Source organism: Lissotriton vulgaris, chromosome 1_1, assembly GCF_964263255.1.
Source record: "Lissotriton vulgaris chromosome 1_1, aLisVul1.2, whole genome shotgun sequence".
Lineage (NCBI taxonomy): Eukaryota > Metazoa > Chordata > Amphibia > Caudata > Salamandridae > Lissotriton > Lissotriton vulgaris.
The window spans coordinates 224,743,364-224,765,952 of record NC_141685.1 but is presented as its reverse complement, the minus strand read 5'-3'; positions in this window follow the sequence as shown (position 1 = coordinate 224,765,952).

Below are 22,589 nucleotides of genomic sequence, written 5' to 3'. Positions count from 1 at the left end.
ATCGTCGGGATCAGGGAGAATAGTGTTCGAAGATTATGCGAAGTCGCCCGCCCAGGCACAAATCCAGACTGATCAGGCAAGACGATGACGGGCATAAGCTCCGAGAGCCGTGTCACCAATACTTTCGCCAATATCTTGACATCGCAGTTAAGCAATGAGAGAGGCCGGTAGGACCCCACGTCTAGGGGATCATTGCCCGGTTTAAGTAATGAGGTGATAGCCACTTCCCTCATGGACCCTGGTAGTTTCCCCACCTCAAGGGACTCCTCAAAGACCTCCCTGAGCACCGGAGCCATAATATCCAAATAGCATTTATAAAATTCGGCCGGGAGTCCATCCAACCCCGTAGCTTTCCCATTATTCAGAGACATGATGGCGCTTCTGATCTCCTCTACCTCAAGGGGCCTACCTAAGAACGCCCTATGATCGTCCGATAGCCAGCATAGCGCCAGATCATCCAGAAATCCCCCATATCTCACTTCTCCCGCTTGCTGTGTAGTGTATAAGTGTGTGTAGTGTTGCATAAATGTCTCCTGGATCTCCTTTGTGTCCCTACAACGTGTACCATCCGGCAAGACCAGTTCCAACACATCCGCACTATACCTCTGGTGTCTCGTGAGCGCGGCAAGTACCTTCCCAGGCCTCTCACCCTCGCAGTACCTCCTTGCCGTCCAGTATTTCCCCCTGTGCTTTACCTCCCTGGCCGCTTCCTCCTCATACTCGGACAGTTTACCCCTAAACTGATGCATGAGTCCGGGATCAGAGCCAGCCTGCATTCTGCGTTCCAGTTGTTTTAAGTCAGCCTCTAATCCTGCGAGAGTACGAACAATGGTCCTAAGCACCCCACAGCTCTTGGAGATAGTGACACCACGGATCGTCACCTTAAACGCCTCCCATATCACCTCCACACTATCTACAGATCCCCTATTCCTTGGAAAAAACGCCTCCACTTCTTCGCCAAGTTCCGCCTTGAAAATGGGATCTAAAAGAGAAGAAGGGAAGAGCCTCCAGGGTGGCTGCGGTCTGTGCAGCCCCGGCACCAACAGCATAACCCTAACCGGGCAATGGTCAGAGTACGTTCTGGGGAGATGTACCACCTCATGCAACCCTGCTACAAGTCCCCTGGAGAGGAAAACATAGTGCAGCCTCGCCCAGGTGCGGGCCTGTGCCGTGAAGTGCGTACCCTCTCTATCCTTCGGGTGAGCGTATCTCCAGCTATCTATCAGGCCTGCTTCCTCCACAATGCCCTGCAACACATCTCTGGCTTGTACATTGTACTGAGAACTCCCCTCCGACCTATCCTCCAAAGCCCACATTGCTAAATTGAAGTCACCCCCCCAAACAATGTGCGAGGCCTCCACAGCAATGACATAACCCCAAAGTGTAAGAAAAAATGCAGGTGTATCAACATTCGGTGCGTAACAATTCACAAAAAGCACAGTGACCTGCCCAAGCCTCCCCCAAAATAACACATATCTGCCTTCTGGGTCCACCCGCGTTCCCAGCTCCTGAAATGAGAGTGATTTCTTAATCAGTATAACAGCCCCACGTGTGTATGAGGAATATGATGAAAACTTCCTCACTGCGGCCCACTTCCCTCCAAACGTAGGCTCAGGCGTCCGACGCAAATGCATTTCTTGCAGTAAAGCTATCTGTATTGCGTGTCTATCTAGATAGTGTAGTACATTCCTACATTTCCTGGCATCATTGAGCCCACGCACATTCCAGGACAAGATCGATATCCTATCTAAGACACCAACTGGCATCACCCGTGAGCAATGTGCAACGGGGCATATGTAAGCATTGTACAATCCCATGTCCCCGGCTCAAAGCAGTGGACCGTTACAGCGGCATACATCACCCCCCATGTTAACCTCACACCACATTCATCTCTGCCTTCTTCCATCCCCAGAACCAGAAACCCCCCTTCCAGCCCCAAACAATAACACCCGTGCAACAGACACGCAGTCAGCCCCAATAACAATGCAATCTCTACATATAATGTCCCACCGGCATAGACAATGGTCGTATCAAGAGGATCCCACCTTCGTCCACCTCCTCCCTCACGGCAATGGTAACAACGAGCAGGATGCGTAGGACCCCCTCTACGCGCATGTAAACAATCCAGGCCCAGTACGGACTCGGACGGAGCAGAACAGGATGGATAGGGTTGACAGTGGCAGTGTCTACCCGTTCTACTTGAGGACAGTCAGCCTGTACCAGGTCAGGTACATAGGAACGAGGTACTAACTGTCTGCAACCAGGAAAATTGAGGTTTTAAATATATTTTAACTGCGTCGTTTGGTTGATCTTAAAACCATTCGTTTGACCTGCACATTGAATAAGAATCTGTGCGCATGCTATTTAGTGTATTGGGGGTGATTTTAAATACTTTCCTGCACTCTGCAGTCAGTGCTCGATGTTGTAGCCTGCCCGCCCCGGTCCGACTCGGCAATTATTGCCGTAGAGCGGAGGGCGGACAGGTAAGAGCCTGACAAACTTCCTCACTTCCGCTAGTGGATCAGGTAGCGGTCTAGCCTCCCACAAGGAGGGGCTATTTAGGCAGCGAGGAGCTGCGCGCTGTCCGTGGATAGGGTTGACAGTAGCAGTGTCTACCCGTTCTACTTGAGGACAGTCAGCCTGTACCAGGTCAGGTACATAGGAACGAGGTACTAACTGTCTGCAACCAGGAAAATTGAGGTTTTAAATATATTTTAACTGCGTCGTTTGGTTGATCTTAAAACCATTCGTTTGACCTGCACATTGAATAAGAATCTGTGCGCATGCTATTTAGTGTATTGGGGGTGATTTTAAATACTTTCCTGCACTCTACAGTCAGTGCTCGATGTTGTAGCCTGCCCGCCCCGATCCGACTCGGCAATTATTGCCGTAGAGCGGAGGGCGGACAGGTAAGAGCCTGACAAACTTCCTCACTTCCGCTAGTGGATCAGGTAGCGGTCCAGCCTCCCACAAGGAGGGGCTATTTAGGCAGCGAGGAGCTGCGCGCTGTCCGTGGATAGGGTTGACAGTGGCAGTGTCTACCCGTTCTACTTGAGGACAGTCAGCCTGTACCAGGTCAGGTACATAGGAACGAGGTACTAGCTGTCTGCAACCAGGAAAATTGAGGTTTTAAATATATTTTAACTGTGTCGTTTGGTTGATCTTAAAACCATTCGTTTGACCTGCACATTGAATAAGAATCTGTGCGCATGCTATTTAGTGTATTGGGGGTGATTTTAAATACTTTCCTGCACTCTGCAGTCAGTGCTCGATGTTGTAGCCTGCCCGCCCCGGTCCGACTCGGCAATTATTGCCGTAGAGCGGAGGGCGGACAGGTAAGAGCCTGACAAACTTCCTCACTTCCGCTAGTGGATCAGGTAGCGGTCTAGCCTCCCACAAGGAGGGGCTATTTAGGCAGCGAGGAGCTGCGCGCTGTCCGTGGATAGGGTTGACAGTGGCAGTGTCTACCCGTTCTACTTGAGGACAGTCAGCCTGTACCAGGTCAGGTACATAGGAACGAGGTACTAACTGTCTGCAACCAGGAAAATTGAGGTTTTAAATATATTTTAACTGCGTCGTTTGGTTGATCTTAAAACCATTCGTTTGACCTGCACATTGAATAAGAATCTGTGCGCATGCTATTTAGTGTATTGGGGGTGATTTTAAATACTTTCCTGCACTCTGCAGTCAGTGCTCGATGTTGTAGCCTGCCCGCCCCGGTCCGACTCGGCAATTATTGCCGTAGAGCGGAGGGCGGACAGGTAAGAGCCTGACAAACTTCCTCACTTCCGCTAGTGGATCAGGTAGCGGTCTAGCCTCCCACAAGGAGGCGCTATTTAGCCCTCTCGTCGCCCTGAGCGCGCAGCGGTCGCGCGCAGGGGAGTGCCTGAGGACGCGCCTGAGACAAGCCAGAGAGAAGCCCGTCTGTGCCCGTCCGTGCCTGGACGTGGCTAGGGGCGGGGTACCATGGCTGTTTCATCAATCTTCATGAGGATTCCTGATGTCGCCCGCATTACATATCCATCAAAGGTACTACGGGATTTATGTCCCAGTATGTCCTATACATGTGCCGTCACCCTCCCTTCGAAATTAGAAGGCCCTTTTACTTGCCCTAACTGTTCTATACATTTCAGCTCTGAGTTAGTGGCCAAGAGCTCCTTGCGAGTGTCACCCGCAAGGTCTTGTCTAACATCTAATACCGGCCCAGTAAAGATTATCAAGGATCCCAATCCTATAGGAAGCAAACATTTGTTATGTAATGTACGTTCACTATCAAAGCATGCTTCACAGGTGTGGGACCTGATATCTACAGAGAAGCCTGATCTCTGTTTTTTAACGGAGACCTGGCTCAAGCCTCATTCTGCCCCAGCTGTTACTTTAGGCATCCCGATGGGCTATAAGATCTCTAGACTGAACCGCCCATATAAAATAGGTGGAGGAATAGCAATTGTATATAGGGAGGAGCTAACTGTCAGTACACTGGAGGAAATTAGCACTCCCCTGATGGAATTAATGATTTTTAAACTTAGCTCTACCTCTGGGGAGAACAGAAGGGGTGCGGTTTTATATCGACCCCCTGGCTCGAGTGTGGATTTTTCGATCGCACTTATGGAGGTCCTGGCTCCATTCATCTTAAACAATCAGATTTTCCTATTAGTTGGGGATTTCAACTTCCACAGTGAACTGGAGACCTGCATGGAGGCCAGAACACTTCTCACTGATATGGAACATTTAGGTCTGAAAAAAATGAATCAGGGACCCACACATGAGGCAGGCCATACGTTGGATTTGGTGTTCTCCAACTCATTTTTAAATATGTGCCCATCCCCCATTCAAGCTGAATGGACTGATCATTTTATTTTAAAATTTTACACTAAGCCCATGTGTAAATCAAGTGTACCGACTGCTTTGCCGACCAAAAGAAGACCATGGCACAAACTTACACAGGACACCTTTCGAGAAGCCTATCAAGCCCCTATAATCAATGAGCATGAGGGAATAATGCCAATTGAGCTCAATCGCTTTGCAAATGCTGTAAATGAAGCAATTGATGGTACTATACCACTTAAAACGTATAAACCCCGCCAAGCAGCCAGACAAGAAGTCTGGTACTCCGAAGACCTGAGACACATGAAACAAAAGATCAGGAAGCTTGAAAAAGTGTGGAGACATTCTCGGAAGCCGGAGGATAAACAATGCTACCTAGCATCCCTTAGATCCTATCATAAGGCAATAAGGATGGCTCGGAAAAGCCACATTGCGATGCAACTTGCAGAGTCTGGGAAGGACTCTAAAATTCTTTTTCAAATCCTGCAAACTTTTACCAAGCCTGTAGCATGCGAGACGGCGGAGATTGCTTCCCAAGAATTATGTGATAGGATTTCATCCTTCTTTATGAATAAAATTGACACGATCTATGCTAAGATATTAGCCACTAAATCAATGGAAGTGGCCGATCCTAACAACTTCCCTCATAATAGTATTCAGCAGAACACACTGGCCAATCGTTTAAAAAACGTTCCCCCTATTTCTTTGGAAGAAGTCATTTCCCTTATAAAAGTAATTAAGAGCGGTAGTCCGCAGGATACTGTTCCCGCCCGGATCATGCCTATGCTGGCTGATATTCTTGGTCCAGACATACAGAAACTGATTAATCTGTCATTAAGCACGGGAGAAGTCCCGAGAGATTGGAAACGGGCATTGGTAAGACCGCTAAGGAAAAATACCACCATTCCTTGGACGGATCTTGCCAACCTGCGACCCATCTCTCTCCTCCCCTTTATGGGCAAGATGATGGAGAAGTTTGTTAATGCTGAAAAACAGAAGTGGGGAGGGTCAAAGGGGATATGATTTAATGACCTGTCAACTTATGCCCCAAATATACGTCTAACACAGAAGAAAGAAGACCAGGTCAAAATGTGGTGTGCTGTCCTAAATGGTGTGTAGGAGTCACACGGAAAACCATGTGGCTGGAGATGTTATGTTTCAATGGGCTAGAAAAGTCCCATCAGACCACCCTCTAGGCGGTATATCATCATTTGGGGGATGGCAGTAATTCCTGCTCCGCCAAAGAACAGTGCGGGCAAGAAAATCAACCATGTTCTGCCAACATTGTGCCCAAAATGAAAAGTGTGTTATAGAAAAGCAGTGCTGTGAAAAAGGTGATACTTAAAAATGACTACCTAGACTGCGGGGATAGCCTGATAGCAAAAGTATAGGTGTCATGATTAAAAACACGCCTAGTAGCGAGATAGTGGAGCTACATAATGGCGTTGTGTGGAATGGTCAACTAGTTTCAGCTGTTAAGAGTAGTGCTCCAGCTTTCATCAGGACCTTAAATTAAGTGCGCTACTGCCAGATTGACTAAAGGGTGTACAGGTATCAGGAAGCACAGGTTGCATCAAAATACTATATAAATGGAGACGTATCACCCAGACTTGGAGACTCTGTGTCCTCTGCAGACAGGAAAGGAATGTTCTACCTGTCGGATAAGTAGAAGATAACAGGTACATGTTACCACACAGTCAACCACATAACTCCACACACACAAAAAAGACAATCACCACCACTTGCATGAACAATTTGCGTCCTGCATTTGTAGATAAGCATATTAGCTATATCTAGATAAGCATATTAGCTATATCACAGGGAGGCATTTCCTCTAAGTGATACTTACCCAGCCTTGTGTGGGTAAAAGCCTCACCTTACCCGGCGACCGCTCGGGAAATTGAGGCCCCGCTCTAATGTGTAGAAAAAGAGGAAAGAGGGAAGGACACAATAAGCAACAGTTCAAAAGTGTCCAGCCCACTAGCTCAATACACAAACCTAAAAAGCATGTCGAAGACCCCTTGCTGTCCAGACCTTAACAAACTCTGTCAATACTGACCACACCCATAGTTCATTGGTACACAAGACATTGACCCTAAACAAGGTGGGGTAGAGATGGTGCCAATGGTGACCATATAGCGCACTTTGAGTGATGTTCTGGATAGCTCTATGAAGTTGCTGCAAGGGAATGCTGCCAAATCACAAAGTAAAGTGCATCCCCTGAGTCAAAGTCTAATAAAAGGTAGCCATCACAACAATCATTGGTATGCCCAACCAATCCCAAGGAAGCCACTGCCTGTAGTAGTTGTGAAAAACTTCAACTAAACCACTAACCGCTTAGCTGTCTAGTCAGCACTGTGAAAACTCACCTATCCGTCGGTACCTCGGCTCGAAAACGAGCGGAAGTGAAGGGACCGAGGGAGGTGCCTGATAAGGTTTAAATATTCAAGCTACCTGTTGTATCAGCCAATACCAGCCAAGAAGAGGGCCAAATTCAAGAAATAATTGGTGCCGAAGGGAAAACTCTCCCGCGTAAGTCGGAGAAGCGACCTAGAACTAGTGTTATTCCAGCCGCGCATGCGCAAGGGGTAAAGTAACCATCTGACAATGCGCATGCGTGGAAATGAGCTGGTATCCCACGGCAGATGTATAGCAGTCGATAAGGATCGGTAGTAAACAGCGTTTTTGCTAAGAGATAGGGATTTAGTGGGCCAATAATGATAGAGCCTTAGGGCATTTGTATTTATATGTGTCCCACACAAATACATCACTGGTATCAAAAAAGGTGGTGTGTTGTACCAGCCTTCCAGGCAGCTGGGAATAGTGTTACATACCATGATTGTACACGAAACGAGGTCTAACTGAGGAGGTTGTTAATGTACAATCACTAATAGATTTAAGGATCATGGCTCTGGATGCTGTTCCAAGTGCCTAAGCTGGAGGGTTCAAATAAGACAAGTGTGGGAAGGGGGGCAGAGGGGTCACCCACAGTACAATCTAGGTGAGCTTAAATAGTGCAAACAGCAAGTCCGTTTACATCTCAGAAAAAGACCCGCAACTAGGAAGTTGCTCTAAATGCTGAAAAACAGAAGTGGGGAGGGTCAAAGGGGATATGATTTAATGACCTGTCAACTTATGCCCCAAATATACGTCTAACACAGAAGAAAGAAGACCAGGTCAAAATGTGGTGTGCTGTCCTAAATGGTGTGTAGGAGTCACACGGAAAACCATGTGGCTGGAGATGTTATGTTTCAATGGGCTAGAAAAGTCCCATCAGACCACCCTCTAGGCGGTATATCATCATTTGGGGGATGGCAGTAATTCCTGCTCCGCCAAAGAACAGTGCGGGCAAGAAAATCAACCATGTTCTGCCAACATTGTGCCCAAAATGAAAAGTGTGTTATAGAAAAGCAGTGCTGTGAAAAAGGTGATACTTAAAAATGACTACCTAGACTGCGGGGATAGCCTGATAGCAAAAGTATAGGTGTCATGATTAAAAACACGCCTAGTAGCGAGATAGTGGAGCTACATAATGGCGTTGTGTGGAATGGTCAACTAGTTTCAGCTGTTAAGAGTAGTGCTCCAGCTTTCATCAGGACCTTAAATTAAGTGCGCTACTGCCAGATTGACTAAAGGGTGTACAGGTATCAGGAAGCACAGGTTGCATCAAAATACTATATAAATGGAGACGTATCACCCAGACTTGGAGACTCTGTGTCCTCTGCAGACAGGAAAGGAATGTTCTACCTGTCGGATAAGTAGAAGATAACAGGTACATGTTACCACACAGTCAACCACATAACTCCACACACACAAAAAAGACAATCACCACCACTTGCATGAACAATTTGCGTCCTGCATTTGTAGATAAGCATATTAGCTATATCTAGATAAGCATATTAGCTATATCACAGGGAGGCATTTCCTCTAAGTGATACTTACCCAGCCTTGTGTGGGTAAAAGCCTCACCTTACCCGGCGACCGCTCGGGAAATTGAGGCCCCGCTCTAATGTGTAGAAAAAGAGGAAAGAGGGAAGGACACAATAAGCAACAGTTCAAAAGTGTCCAGCCCACTAGCTCAATACACAAACCTAAAAAGCATGTCGAAGACCCCTTGCTGTCCAGACCTTAACAAACTCTGTCAATACTGACCACACCCATAGTTCATTGGTACACAAGACATTGACCCTAAACAAGGTGGGGTAGAGATGGTGCCAATGGTGACCATATAGCGCACTTTGAGTGATGTTCTGGATAGCTCTATGAAGTTGCTGCAAGGGAATGCTGCCAAATCACAAAGTAAAGTGCATCCCCTGAGTCAAAGTCTAATAAAAGGTAGCCATCACAACAATCATTGGTATGCCCAACCAATCCCAAGGAAGCCACTGCCTGTAGTAGTTGTGAAAAACTTCAACTAAACCACTAACCGCTTAGCTGTCTAGTCAGCACTGTGAAAACTCACCTATCCGTCGGTACCTCGGCTCGAAAACGAGCGGAAGTGAAGGGACCGAGGGAGGTGCCTGATAAGGTTTAAATATTCAAGCTACCTGTTGTATCAGCCAATACCAGCCAAGAAGAGGGCCAAATTCAAGAAATAATTGGTGCCGAAGGGAAAACTCTCCCGCGTAAGTCGGAGAAGCGACCTAGAACTAGTGTTATTCCAGCCGCGCATGCGCAAGGGGTAAAGTAACCATCTGACAATGCGCATGCGTGGAAATGAGCTGGTATCCCACGGCAGATGTATAGCAGTCGATAAGGATCGGTAGTAAACAGCGTTTCTGCTAAGAGATAGGGATTTAGTGGGCCAATAATGATAGAGCCTTAGGGCATTTGTATTTATATGTGTCCCACACAAATACATCACTGGTATCAAAAAAGGTGGTGTGTTGTACCAGCCTTCCAGGCAGCTGGGAATAGTGTTACATACCATGATTGTACACGAAACGAGGTCTAACTGAGGAGGTTGTTAATGTACAATCACTAATAGATTTAAGGATCATGGCTCTGGATGCTGTTCCAAGTGCCTAAGCTGGAGGGTTCAAATAAGACAAGTGTGGGAAGGGGGGCAGAGGGGTCACCCACAGTACAATCTAGGTGAGCTTAAATAGTGCAAACAGCAAGTCCGTTTACATCTCAGAAAAAGACCCGCAACTAGGAAGTTGCTCTAAATGCTGAAAAACAGAAGTGGGGAGGGTCAAAGGGGATATGATTTAATGACCTGTCAACTTATGCCCCAAATATACGTCTAACACAGAAGAAAGAAGACCAGGTCAAAATGTGGTGTGCTGTCCTAAATGGTGTGTAGGAGTCACACGGAAAACCATGTGGCTGGAGATGTTATGTTTCAATGGGCTAGAAAAGTCCCATCCTACCACCCTCTAGGCGGTATATCATCATTTGGGGGATGGCAGTAATTCCTGCTCCGCCAAAGAACAGTGCGGGCAAGAAAATCAACCATGTTCTGCCAACATTGTGCCCAAAATGAAAAGTGTGTTATAGAAAAGCAGTGCTGTGAAAAAGGTGATACTTAAAAATGACTACCTAGACTGCGGGGATAGCCTGATAGCAAAAGTATAGGTGTCATGATTAAAAACACGCCTAGTAGCGAGATAGTGGAGCTACATAATGGCGTTGTGTGGAATGGTCAACTAGTTTCAGCTGTTAAGAGTAGTGCTCCAGCTTTCATCAGGACCTTAAATTAAGTGCGCTACTGCCAGATTGACTAAAGGGTGTACAGGTATCAGGAAGCACAGGTTGCATCAAAATACTATATAAATGGAGACGTATCACCCAGACTTGGAGACTCTGTGTCCTCTGCAGACAGGAAAGGAATGTTCTACCTGTCGGATAAGTAGAAGATAACAGGTACATGTTACCACACAGTCAACCACATAACTCCACACACACAAAAAAGACAATCACCACCACTTGCATGAACAATTTGCGTCCTGCATTTGTAGATAAGCATATTAGCTATATCTAGATAAGCATATTAGCTATATCACAGGGAGGCATTTCCTCTAAGTGATACTTACCCAGCCTTGTGTGGGTAAAAGCCTCACCTTACCCGGCGACCGCTCGGGAAATTGAGGCCCCGCTCTAATGTGTAGAAAAAGAGGAAAGAGGGAAGGACACAATAAGCAACAGTTCAAAAGTGTCCAGCCCACTAGCTCAATACACAAACCTAAAAAGCATGTCGAAGACCCCTTGCTGTCCAGACCTTAACAAACTCTGTCAATACTGACCACACCCATAGTTCATTGGTACACAAGACATTGACCCTAAACAAGGTGGGGTAGAGATGGTGCCAATGGTGACCATATAGCGCACTTTGAGTGATGTTCTGGATAGCTCTATGAAGTTGCTGCAAGGGAATGCTGCCAAATCACAAAGTAAAGTGCATCCCCTGAGTCACTCCACTATCTCGCTACTAGGCGTTTTTAATCATGACACCTATACTTTTGCTATCAGGCTATCCCCGCAGTCTAGGTAGTCCTTTTTAAGTATCACCTTTTTCACAGCACTGCTTTTCTATAACACACTTTTCATTTTGGGCACAATGTTGGCAGAACATGGTTGATTTTCTTGCCCGCACTGTTCTTTGGCGGAGCAGGAATTACTGCCATCCCCCAAATGATGATATACCGCCTAGAGGGTGGTCTGATGGGACTTTTCTAGCCCATTGAAACATAACATCTCCAGCCACATGGTTTTCCGTGTGACTCCTACACACCATTTAGGACAGCACACCACATTTTGACCTGGTCTTCTTTCTTCTGTGTTAGAAGTTTGTTAATGGACATCTGTCCAGATTTGTTGAGGAGACACATGGACTGGATCCCTCTCAGTCAGGCTTCAGGCCGAGACATAGCACCGAGACCACCTTGCTGTCAGTCGCAGACGATCCACGTATGTACCAGGATGGGGGTTATTCCGTCATCCTGGTTCTGCTGGATCTGTCTGCGGCGTTCGACACCGTGTCTCATGACATCATGACCACCAGACTTGTTAACATCGGTCTGGAAGGTGTAGCTCTGGCATGGCTGAGGAGTTTCCTGACCGACCGCACCCAGACTGTCACCTTGGGTGCCTACCGGTCAGAGGAGTTGGGGATCTCAAAGGGGGTGCCACAGGGGTCTTGCTTAAGCCCGACCCTGTTTAATATCTATGTGGCCCCCCTGGCAAACATCATGAGATCCCATGGGTTCATCCCTATGTCATACGCGGATGACACCCAACTCCTCTTCCCGTTTAAACATCTTACGGATACGGTCAGGAACTCTTTCTCCTTGGGGATGAAGGCAGTAGCCCACTGGATGGCATCAAACTTCCTGCAATGCAATGTGGCAAAAACGGAGGTGATGCTGTTCGGTGAGGCAAAGCTCCTATGGTCCCCAGACTGGTGGCCGCAAGACCTTGGCCCAGTCCCAGAGCCAAAGCAGGTGGTAAAAAATCTCGGTGTACGTCTGGACCAGGAACTCTCTTTAAAAAAAAACAGCAATCAAGTAGTGGGTTCATGTTTCCATGTGATCGCTATGCTGAGGAAAGTCTTCCCCTTGCTCCCTGATACAACTAGGAGAACGTTAGTGCAGGCCCTTATACTGAGTCGACTGGACTACTGCAACGGGATGCTCCTGTCAGTAAACGAGGGAGTTATCGCGAGATTGCAGGTAGTCCAGAATACGGCGGCCCGTCTTGTCCTAAATCAGCCTCCCCGCACACCATCGAAGCCTCTTCTGAACACCCTACATTGGCTGCCTATCAAACAAAGGGTGAAATACAAGATAGGGTGCACTATACATAAAAGTCTCCAGAACAAAGGCCCAGAGTATCTAAACAATAGATTCTCTCTCTATAGGCCCGCTCGATCCTTGAGATCCAGTGAACAAGGTCTCTTACAAGTTCCAAGAGCCAGAAAGACCAGACAAGGTGGAAGAGCTCTGTCCATTGCCGGACCAAGATTGTGGAACAGCCTTCCTCTCTCTTTGAGACTCTGTCAGGAGTATCTCTTATTTAGGAAACAGTTAAAAACCTTCTTATTTCCTAATTAATTACTACCATCTGCCTACCTATTGTTACAAGCTGGAAAGGTTCTCAAAGGCGCGGAGATACTCCTTCGGGAGATGATCCTAGCGCGATATAAACCCGCAAATTCAATTCAATTCAACAGCAATCCCAATAGGTTGCCATGACCTATGTACAGTCGCATCCAACATCACCCCAACTCCAAGTACTAAGTGAAACACGCACTGTCGACGCAGTGCCCCCCCCACCAACCTGACCAACCCCAACCTGTCAGGACCCCCATTCTCCCCCCCATCCCTCCATTCATCCAACAAGACATTCGCAAAAAGAAACTCAACAAAAGTGGGGCATTCCCATCGGGGTGCCCTCCAGAGGTGCACATGACCACCCCCTCACACCTCGCCGTACTCCTTCCCACAGGTCGTGTACACGGCCCAGGCGCAGTGGGGGGGGGGTGGGTGCCTGGAGTGTATTACCATCATCAGCCATCGTCCCCTCAGCGACCCTCAATAGCGCTCACTTGGTCCAATCCATTAACCCTTACAACAACCATTAAAAATACAAGGCTAGGAAAGTACAGGCAACGGGAGCGGCCATCCACATGTCCGTACAAAGAGTGCACAGCAGCCTCCGTCCAGAAAGAAGCTGGATCAAGCGTCCTCCTCCGCCGATCGGAATCCTTCCTGTCCCTCCTCATCTCGTCAGTCGTTCGCAGCCCGTTCCCGCTTGAGGCGCTTCACAAAGTCCTCTGCCTGTTGCGGATTCGTGAAAAAATGCTGTTTTGCCTGATGGATTACCCTCAGCTTTGCGGGGTACAGCAAAGCATAGTCTACCTGCAGCTCTCTAAGTTTTTTCTTAACCGCCAGGAATTTGCGCCATTGATCCTGCACCATCGGAGTGAAGTCTGGGTATGTGGTGAAGTTGCCCCCTTCAAAGGAAAGCGCACGGGCAGTGCGAGCCACCCGAAGAGCCGCGTCTCGGTCTCGGTAGTTCAGGAGGCGCGAAATGATAGGGCGCGGTGTGGCACCCGGGGCCGGACGTGGACCAAGGGAGCGGTGTGCCCGTTCCACAATGAATTGCGTAGAGAACGCCTCCGCTCCAATCGCACCAGTCAAGAGTCTCTCTACATACGTCTCCATTTACCCCACATTCGTCGTCTCCGGTACACCTACCACGCATACATTATTACGCCGACTTCTCGCCTCCAACTCCTCATTCTTAGCAGCTATTACCCGCAGGATATTGTCCATTCTCGCCAGTTGAGTCGTATGAGTGGCTGTAGTATCGTCATGATCCGAGATGCGTTGTTCCGCCGTGATGAGGCGCTCTTCATGCACATCAAGTTTTTGCACAACAGCGTCCATTCGCGAGGATAATTTATCCACCTTATCCACTATGGTGGCAAACCCTTGCCGCATTTCCTGCATCATCTGCTGGAAGTCCGGGGCAACAGGCTGCGGAGCAGCGTCAGCGACAGGCGGGGGGGGTTTCGCGAACTCCCGGCCTACTGTGCAAGACGAGCACCCCTCCTGGCCGCCGCAGAAGCAAAGGACAACTTAGGCTGTTTATTGTCCGGTTTCCCCATGTTAACACGCTTACAGACTGCGGCAGCCCCCACAGATGTGTACAAGGAGAGTCAAAGAGACTGCAGGTCTTACCTCCACGTGATCAAAACGGTGCGTTTCCCGTCCCCCAGCCAGTATATGCAGCACGCAAGAGTTCCAAACCGGGGTGTAGCGATCAGTCCACCGCACAATCCTGTCGCACTCTACAGGAAATAGCCCCCCCTGGCAGTCCCAAAAGCGGCCGCCCCTGATGTAGCAGTGGTTATTCCCCACGACAGTAGGTGAAGTAAGTCCGTGTGGGCACAACAGCGACCCAGCATGTCATACAATAGCGCAGGAAAGTAAGCGCCACTTCCGAGCTGTACCAAGGGTAGTGCGCAGGACCCAGCACCAGCAGCAGCGATGTCGCCCAAACGTCAGGTTAACACGCCCAGGATCATGCAGCATGCGACATAGAGCAGGATGCAACAAGCGGCAGTCCGTTCAGACAGCCAGAGTTCTATCATGCACAACCATAAACGCAGTGCATCAGCAGCAAAGACCATCCCCCATGGCCGTCTCTGCCATCTTACAGCCACAGAGATGACATGGCGCCAATTAATGTCTGTGCGGTGCCTCAGCGGTATGGCCGGTAATCCCCTCCAGCACTGTCCCCCACCGCTGCTCTTACCGCCGCATATGCCAGCAAATCTCTCAGGCGGGCACAGAAGCACTACAGACGGGGGTACGAGCAGGCGCAAGCACCCCGCCACTCCCGTCTGTACAATGGCCGCCACTCGCAACGGCCGGCAGTCCGGTGTTCTCGATGCGCCGTCTCCGCCTCAGCACAGCGCAGCTCCCTCAGCAGAGCTCCATACAAGCCCCTGCAGGATCCAAGTGCCGGTCACAACCGCCGTCCGAGGCAGAGCGTCTGACTGGGAAGTCTCTCCGAGGGATACGAGGTAGGGCCCTTACCCCACGTGTGGCGCCGCGGGCTCAAGTAGGCAGGGATGCCGGACCACAGAGCACCCCTCCTCCAGCGCGTCCGTCGGGGAAATCTTCAGGCACCTGTAACTTCGGCCAGCAAGCTCCGATCACCGCAGGAGTCGGACCGAGTGCGGACAGCGGCTCCCCCTCCAAGGATCCGGGGTCAGAGTAGGGACAGGCGACGATCAGAAGGATTAATGGACGGATGAATGCTCCAGGCTGCAGGAGCCTCACAGCAGTGCGGCCATACTGCAGTGCGCCCTCTAGCGCCCCCTTCTGTCGGCAGTGGTTGCCAAACTTCAGCCTCATTGTGAAACCACTGCTTTCCCTGCTAGCTAAAGGTGTCCCCTCCCCATTCCCTTGGACCCCTGAATGCCAATCCTCCTTCAAGGAACTACGATATGCCCTCTGTTCAGCCCCTGTCCTAGGAACCCCCGATTACATGAAGCCCTTTTCCCTCTACACTCACAAAAGGGAGGGATGCGCTTTGTCAGTCCTGACTCAATCCATCGGCCCCAAGCAGCGCCCATGCGCCTACTTCTCTGCCACTCTTGACCCCGTAGCCAGAGCTTTGCCTGCCTGCCTTTGAGCTGTAGCTGCCGCTGCTATCTCTATCCGACAGAGTGAGGGAATCGTACTCTCGAACCCCCTCACGGTGTTAGTACCCCATGCGGTTGACACTCTCCTGAACCAGACCAAGACGCAGCACCTGACTAGTGCACGACTGACTGGTTACGAATTGACTCTGCTTGCACCCCACATCACCCTGAAGAGATGCACCACACTGAACCCAGCGACTTTGTTCCCCTACCAGAGAACGATCCCAATGTGTCCCCTGTACATGACTGCGTGACCCTCACGGACGAACAGACTAGGAGTAGGGTTGACCTCAGAGACACAGCCTTCCCAGACCCCGACAGAGAACTGTGGGTGGACGGCTCTTGCATCAAACTCCCCGATGGCACCATCTCAGCCGCTTATGCAGTTACCACAGCCCGAACTGTAGTGGAAACCGCACGCATTGCACAACGATCTGCACAGGCAGCAGAGCTGATTGCCCTCACCCGAGCATGCATCTTAGCAGCAGGAACCACAGCAAACATTTACACCGACAGCCAGTACGCCTTTGGGGTGGTTCACCATTTTGGGCTCCTTTGGAGGGAGAGGGGATTCCTGACTTCACATGGTACACCCATCTTACACGGAGATCTAGTCTCCGCCCTGATTGAAGCCGTCCTCCTCCCCAAACGACTTGCAGTCATCAAATGCCAAGCACACAAGAAAGTGACAGACATCATTGGACAAGGAAACGCACTAGCCGACATCACTGCCCGAACCACAGCTGAAAATATGACGACGACGAGCATGTACGCGACTAGGTCACAAGCAGAGAAATGGACAGACGCTAGGGAAACTATTAGGGACATCCAAATGGCCAGCTCACAACACGAATTGACTGAATGGGCACGGGTGGGACTGAAAGACGATGAAGGCTGCTGGCGAACAAAAGACACGAACAAATGGTTGCTACCTGACTCATACCTGATCCCCATACTGACTATGGCACACTCCCCTGCACACATAGGATCAACCCCCATGACTGAGCTTGTCTCCAGAGTTTGGCACAATGACAAGATCGCAGACTCCGCCAAACGTCTGGTCCAACAATGCTTGATATGTTTGCAACACAACCCTGGGAAAGGAACTGTAGTACCCCGGGGAGGGTTTGGGGTTCCCAATCACCCGTTTGAAGTCCTGCAGATGGACTACATCCAGCTAGATAGATGCCAAGGCCTGAAGTACGTACTAGTTGTGGTGTGCGCATTTAGCAAGTGGGTGGAAGCCTATCCAACCCGTGACAACACTGCCATGGCCACCGCAAAGGTACTACTAAAGGAATTCAATGGCCCCCACTTCGTAGCCGAAGTTATCCAACTCATCTTGAAGGGGTTGGGTGTAAAACAAAAGTTCCACGCAGTCTTCCACCCCCAATCTGCTGTACTAGTTGAACGACATAATGCCACACTGAAACTCAAATTGGCCAAAATAGTGGCTACCACAGGACTGAAATGGCCAGACGCTCTCCCACTGGCATTGCTCTCAATGGGTTCCACCCCCACCAAACACCACTTGACACCCTACGAAGTTATTTTTGGGCGGCCGATGAGCATCTGGTCTGCACCAAAGCCGACATCCATTCATGACGTCCCGGACGTCCTAATGTCCGATTACTTGTACCAGTTGACTAAAACACTGTCTGTTATTCACCAACAGGTGCTGCATGCTATTCCCGATGCTTCCAGGGGCCCCGGACACAACCTGCAACCCGGGGATTTCATGCTGATCCAGGACTTTCAGCGTGCAAAGAGTCTGGAACCCCGGAGGACGGGCCCCTGACAAGTCCTGATCACCACCCGAACAGCACTTCGAGTGGAAGGCAAGCGCCATTGGGTACATGCACACCACACTAAGAAAATCTGCACGACTCTGATGACGACCGAAGACGTGACCACCCAGGAAGAGCTCCTGAACAAAGACCGGCCATCCTTGAACTGTTATCCTGATACAGAGACACTCGAATTGGCGAAATATCCCAACCCCACTGTGCCATCCAGAGAAGGGTACAACCTGCGACGAAAGGAGGGAGCTTCGGCTAAGCAGACCACTGACTAAGTCGTAATTCTCAGAGCGGTGGCCTAACACTACAAAGGCTGTCAGGAGAGAAAGCTAGACGAAGTTTGTGGTTCTGCCCGCTACCGAGCTTCCTTGAAGATGATGGAAGCGCCCGATAAGAAGATGATGGAAGAAACCGGACCTCCGAAGATTCGCTGCAGAAATCCAAAGATTGACAAAATCCACAGTTCAAAGACTATTGCCCTTTTTATCGCCCTTCTCTCTTGCCTCCTCCTCATGACCACCCTCTGGATTGTGGAAGAGAGCGCACCAGCTCGTGAGACATTCCTGACCACTGCACAGCCTACCACAGTGAAGGAACATTATCTGATTTCTCTTTCACCCCAACTCCAAGAAAGACGAAAGGAGTTTTGGAACAACTCCTTCGTGCAACTGCTGCACCAGCACAATCTGGCTACCAATGTCACCAACTGCTGGATCTGTGGGTTGCTACCCCACGCCACTGGACATTCTATACCCTTCATCCCTTCACCCTTCTCAATTCACGGCTCCTGCCTTGCTTGGCTGATCCTCTTGCAGGAGAGCTACGGGGATAATGCCACCTCCAGCAGAACTATGACACATTTCTTTCATGAGGTTTGGCAGAATACAACGAAGAAAACTGCTACACACTTCTGCCCACAGACCTCCAACGACTCTATCCACCTGGACATCCCTGTCAAAGAACGGATTGAAATGCAGGTGTTTAACAATCCGACCAGACCCACCTTTTCTTACCTTCAGAAACGGACAGCTGCCACCCTGACTGTGGCCCTATCCGTCATCAACGTCACAGGCCTTATGTGCATTGAAGGGCTTGGGACACAACTGGTAGGCCGCAGCGCTTGCCGCACCATCAGAACTTTGGACTCCATTGATCCACCCTCTTTTGTCTCCTCTCCGAACATGTACTTTGTTTGTGGTACAAAGGCTTACACCTGGCTCCCCAAAGGCTGGGGGGGCACCTGTTACATTGCCTTCATCCTTCCTCCGACCTCTGTGGCTCCAGCGAATCACCACAGACAAAAACGAGCCAAGGACATTGAAAAAGCCGACTCCACCGGAGCACAGTTCCACGATGCAATAAAGGGACTTGTTCCACTCTGGGGCCCGATGGCGAACAGCCGTGCCATCCGACATTTGACCCAAGCAGTTGAAACAACGATGAACATTACAGCTGGCATCCTCACGAACAACACAACCGAGCTTCAAGCGGTCCGCCTAGTGGCTCTCCAGAACCGCCTTGTTCTAGATGTGGTTCTAGCGGATCGTGGAGGAGCGTGCCGCATCATTGGGTCCAGCTGCTGCACATATATACCGGACAATTCACCCTCAGTGTACAAAGCCATCGAACATCTCCACAGACTTTCCTCAGAACTTCACCAGGAACAAGAAGAATGGTCGCTTGGTGATTGGTTTTGGAGTACTGTGAGGAACTGGGGGTGGAGGTTACTTACGATTATCCTGATACCTGTTGTTGTGATATGTGGGTTGGGGTTCTGCCTGGGGATCCAATGCCTGCCACCTCTGTGTTCACTATGTGCAAACTGTATCTGCCCTAAGACTCTGGACTTTGAAAAAGAACGCATGGGAGCATTGTACGATGTTGAGGTTGGGAACTTGATGAAGATAGATATAGATTAGACAAGCTGGCTAGATATGTTGAAAAGGGAGGACTGTTAAAATCTAGTTTGTAGCGTCAACATTATCGGCGCCATCTTGTCCCTTTTTTTAGGCCCGTTCATGCGCGTAAGCGGCAGCCATTTTGAATGCCATGGCCTCTCTGCCCACCGCCGATAGCCAGCGCGTCTCTCTCTCTCTCGCTCTCCTAACCTCGCAGGCATCCCCCGCACGCTGACAGCCCCCGCTCTCACATGCTTGAGCCATAAAACCCCCTTTCCTCTGTGCCTGATTGTTCTGCTTGTTCCCAGGCCGCCACCTGGCCCTGCAGATACTGTTTATTGCCCCCCATACAGTAGGAAGCTCCCCCATCAAAGGGTCCACAACTGATCAAAGCCCCCACCCCATGAGATCCGATCAACCACATGCATTCCGGAAATCGGCGGAATACCCAGCTGCGTGACAATTATCACCTGTTGTGACCGGGGTGGGGACTTCAACTGTAAATGTGTGTGGGAACGGGTTTGAAGCGGGGATTCCGAGGATGTCCTTCCGTACTTCAAAGTATTTGCAAGAATGTGCCGCATGTGATAAACTGTAATAAAGACCATAAACCTGTGTATAAGAGGCCAGGCCTCAGAGATGCAAAGAGAGCACCTTGAGAAGATACCCTGTTGTCTGATTTGATGTGTTCTGCTCCGTCGGAATAAACTCCTGTTTCCTGCCTTCCAGTCTCCAGTGCCTGCCTCTTTGTTTGGTAATATTGAATGGTATGAGAGGCGGCTAACGCCGGGCAAATACTGAAGGGTTCTTGAGCGAAATCGGCCCTACCTTTCCACACCTTCTAAGACTTAAACACATCCAAACCCTCCCACTCCCTCTCACTCTCCTCGGATTCTATCAATAAAGAGGAAACCCCTCCCGGCTGCTCCCGTTCCTCCCCCGACTCCCCTCCCCCCCCCGGGGCCCCCAACTACCCACCCTCCACCAACTGTTCGCCAGGAGCCAACCCCCCCTCGCCTACCTCCCGGGCACCGTGCCCCGCCCCCCCTTGCATCCCCCCTTTAGCCCCCCTCTTGCCAGGTCTCCTGCCCCTCCCCATCTCACCCTCGACCCTCCTGCTCCATCTCTCCCCTCTCTCCAATGTCCTCCCCCGCCTCCTTCCGGGCCCCTCCCCCACGACCCACCCCCGATACGGAGGCCTTCACTCCCGCCCCTCCCTTCCCCTGCCCTCCCATCCCCTTCCCCGTCCTTTTCACTGCCCCACCGGAGGCCCTGCTCACTGGCCGGGCCTCCCTGTCTGCTGCAGTCGCGCTGTGGCGGCCGCGCACCTCCCTGCGCTGCCTCGACGCTCCCTCTGGAGCGCTCTCCGCCCGCAGCCTCCCGCTGACAGCCTCGCCCCTGGCCCGGCCCACAGACATCACACCAAGGCGCGGTGAGGCGCCACTGGCATCGCGCCTCGGCCCGCCCCTTGCTCTGCTCCTCCCGCTCCGCCTGACACAACCAGGGCCGCGTTCCTGGCATCTGCACGACCCTGCAGACCCACCTGAATTCGTGCAGTCTTCTGTGGCGGCGAGCAGGCCATGACCGCCGCCGCCACGCCTGAGGAGGCCCGCCGCGGTGGGCGCACCGCCTCCCGCGGGCCCACCAGGAGGTCCATCCGCCCTGCCTCGCTCAGCAGGCGGATGGCCTCGAGGACTTGAAAATCATCGTTAGACGCCATCGCCCAGGTAATACGCTGCAGTACACCTTCAAATAGCGATACAAAAAACTCATAAACACCAAACCTAAACGCTAGACAAGGTAAAAAAGCTCCTATCTACCACGCTCCCAGCCACCAGGTCTCAGTACCTACAATGGTGGCTGGGAAAACGCGGGCTCCCATTTTAAACCCCTTGGGGTGTTGGGCTACTTTGGGCTGCCTTTGGGCTATCCCCAGGCAGCCCAACGCGGTAAAATGGCCGCTCTTTCCTTCTCCCCCTTCCCCCTCCCAAATCTGCCCCGGGGGCAGACCTTGTGGCTCAGCTGTCCCCCAAACCCCCCTTGAGGTCTCTGGGAGGGGCACCAGGGAGGGGCTGATTGAGGTCTCTGTGAGGGGCACCAGGGAGGGGTTGATTGAGGTCTCTGTGAGGGGCACCAGGGATGAGCTGTTTGAGGTCTCTGTGAGGGGCACCAGGGTGGAGCTGTTTGAGGTCTCTCTGAGGGTCACCAGGGAGGGACTGATTGAGGTCTCTGTGAGGGGCACCAGGGAGGGGCTGATTGAGGTCTCTGTGAGGGGCACCAGGGAGGGGCTGATTGAGGTCTGTCTGAGGGGCACCACGGAGGGGCTGATTGAGCTCTCTGAGGGGCACCAGGGAGGAGCTGATTGAGGTTTCTTTGAGGGGCACCAGGAAGGGGCTGATTGAGATCTCTCTGAGGGTCACCAGGGAGGGACTGATTGAGGTCTCTGTGAGGGGCACCAGGGAGGGGCTGATTGAGGTCTCTGTGAGGGGCACCAGGGAGGGGCTGATTGAGGTCTCTCTGAGGGGCACCACGGAGGGGCTGCTTGAGGCCTCTGTGAGGGGTACCAGGGAGGGGCTGACTGAGATCTGTGTGAGGGGCACCAGGGAGGGGCTGAGTGAGGCCTCTGTGAGGGGCACCAGGGAGGGGCTGCTTGAGGCCTCTGTGAGGGGCACTAGGGAGAGGCTGACTGAGGTCTCTGTGAGGGGCACCAGGGAGGGGCTGATTGAGGTCTCTGTGAGGGGCACCAGGGAGGGGCTGATTGAGGTCTCTGTGAGGGGCACCAGGGAGGGGCTGATTGAGGTCTCTGTGAGGGGCACCAGGGATGAGCTGTTTGGGGTCTCTGTGAGGGGCACCAGGGTGGAGCTGTTTGAGGTCTCTCTGAGGGTCACCAGGGAGGGACTGATTGAGGTC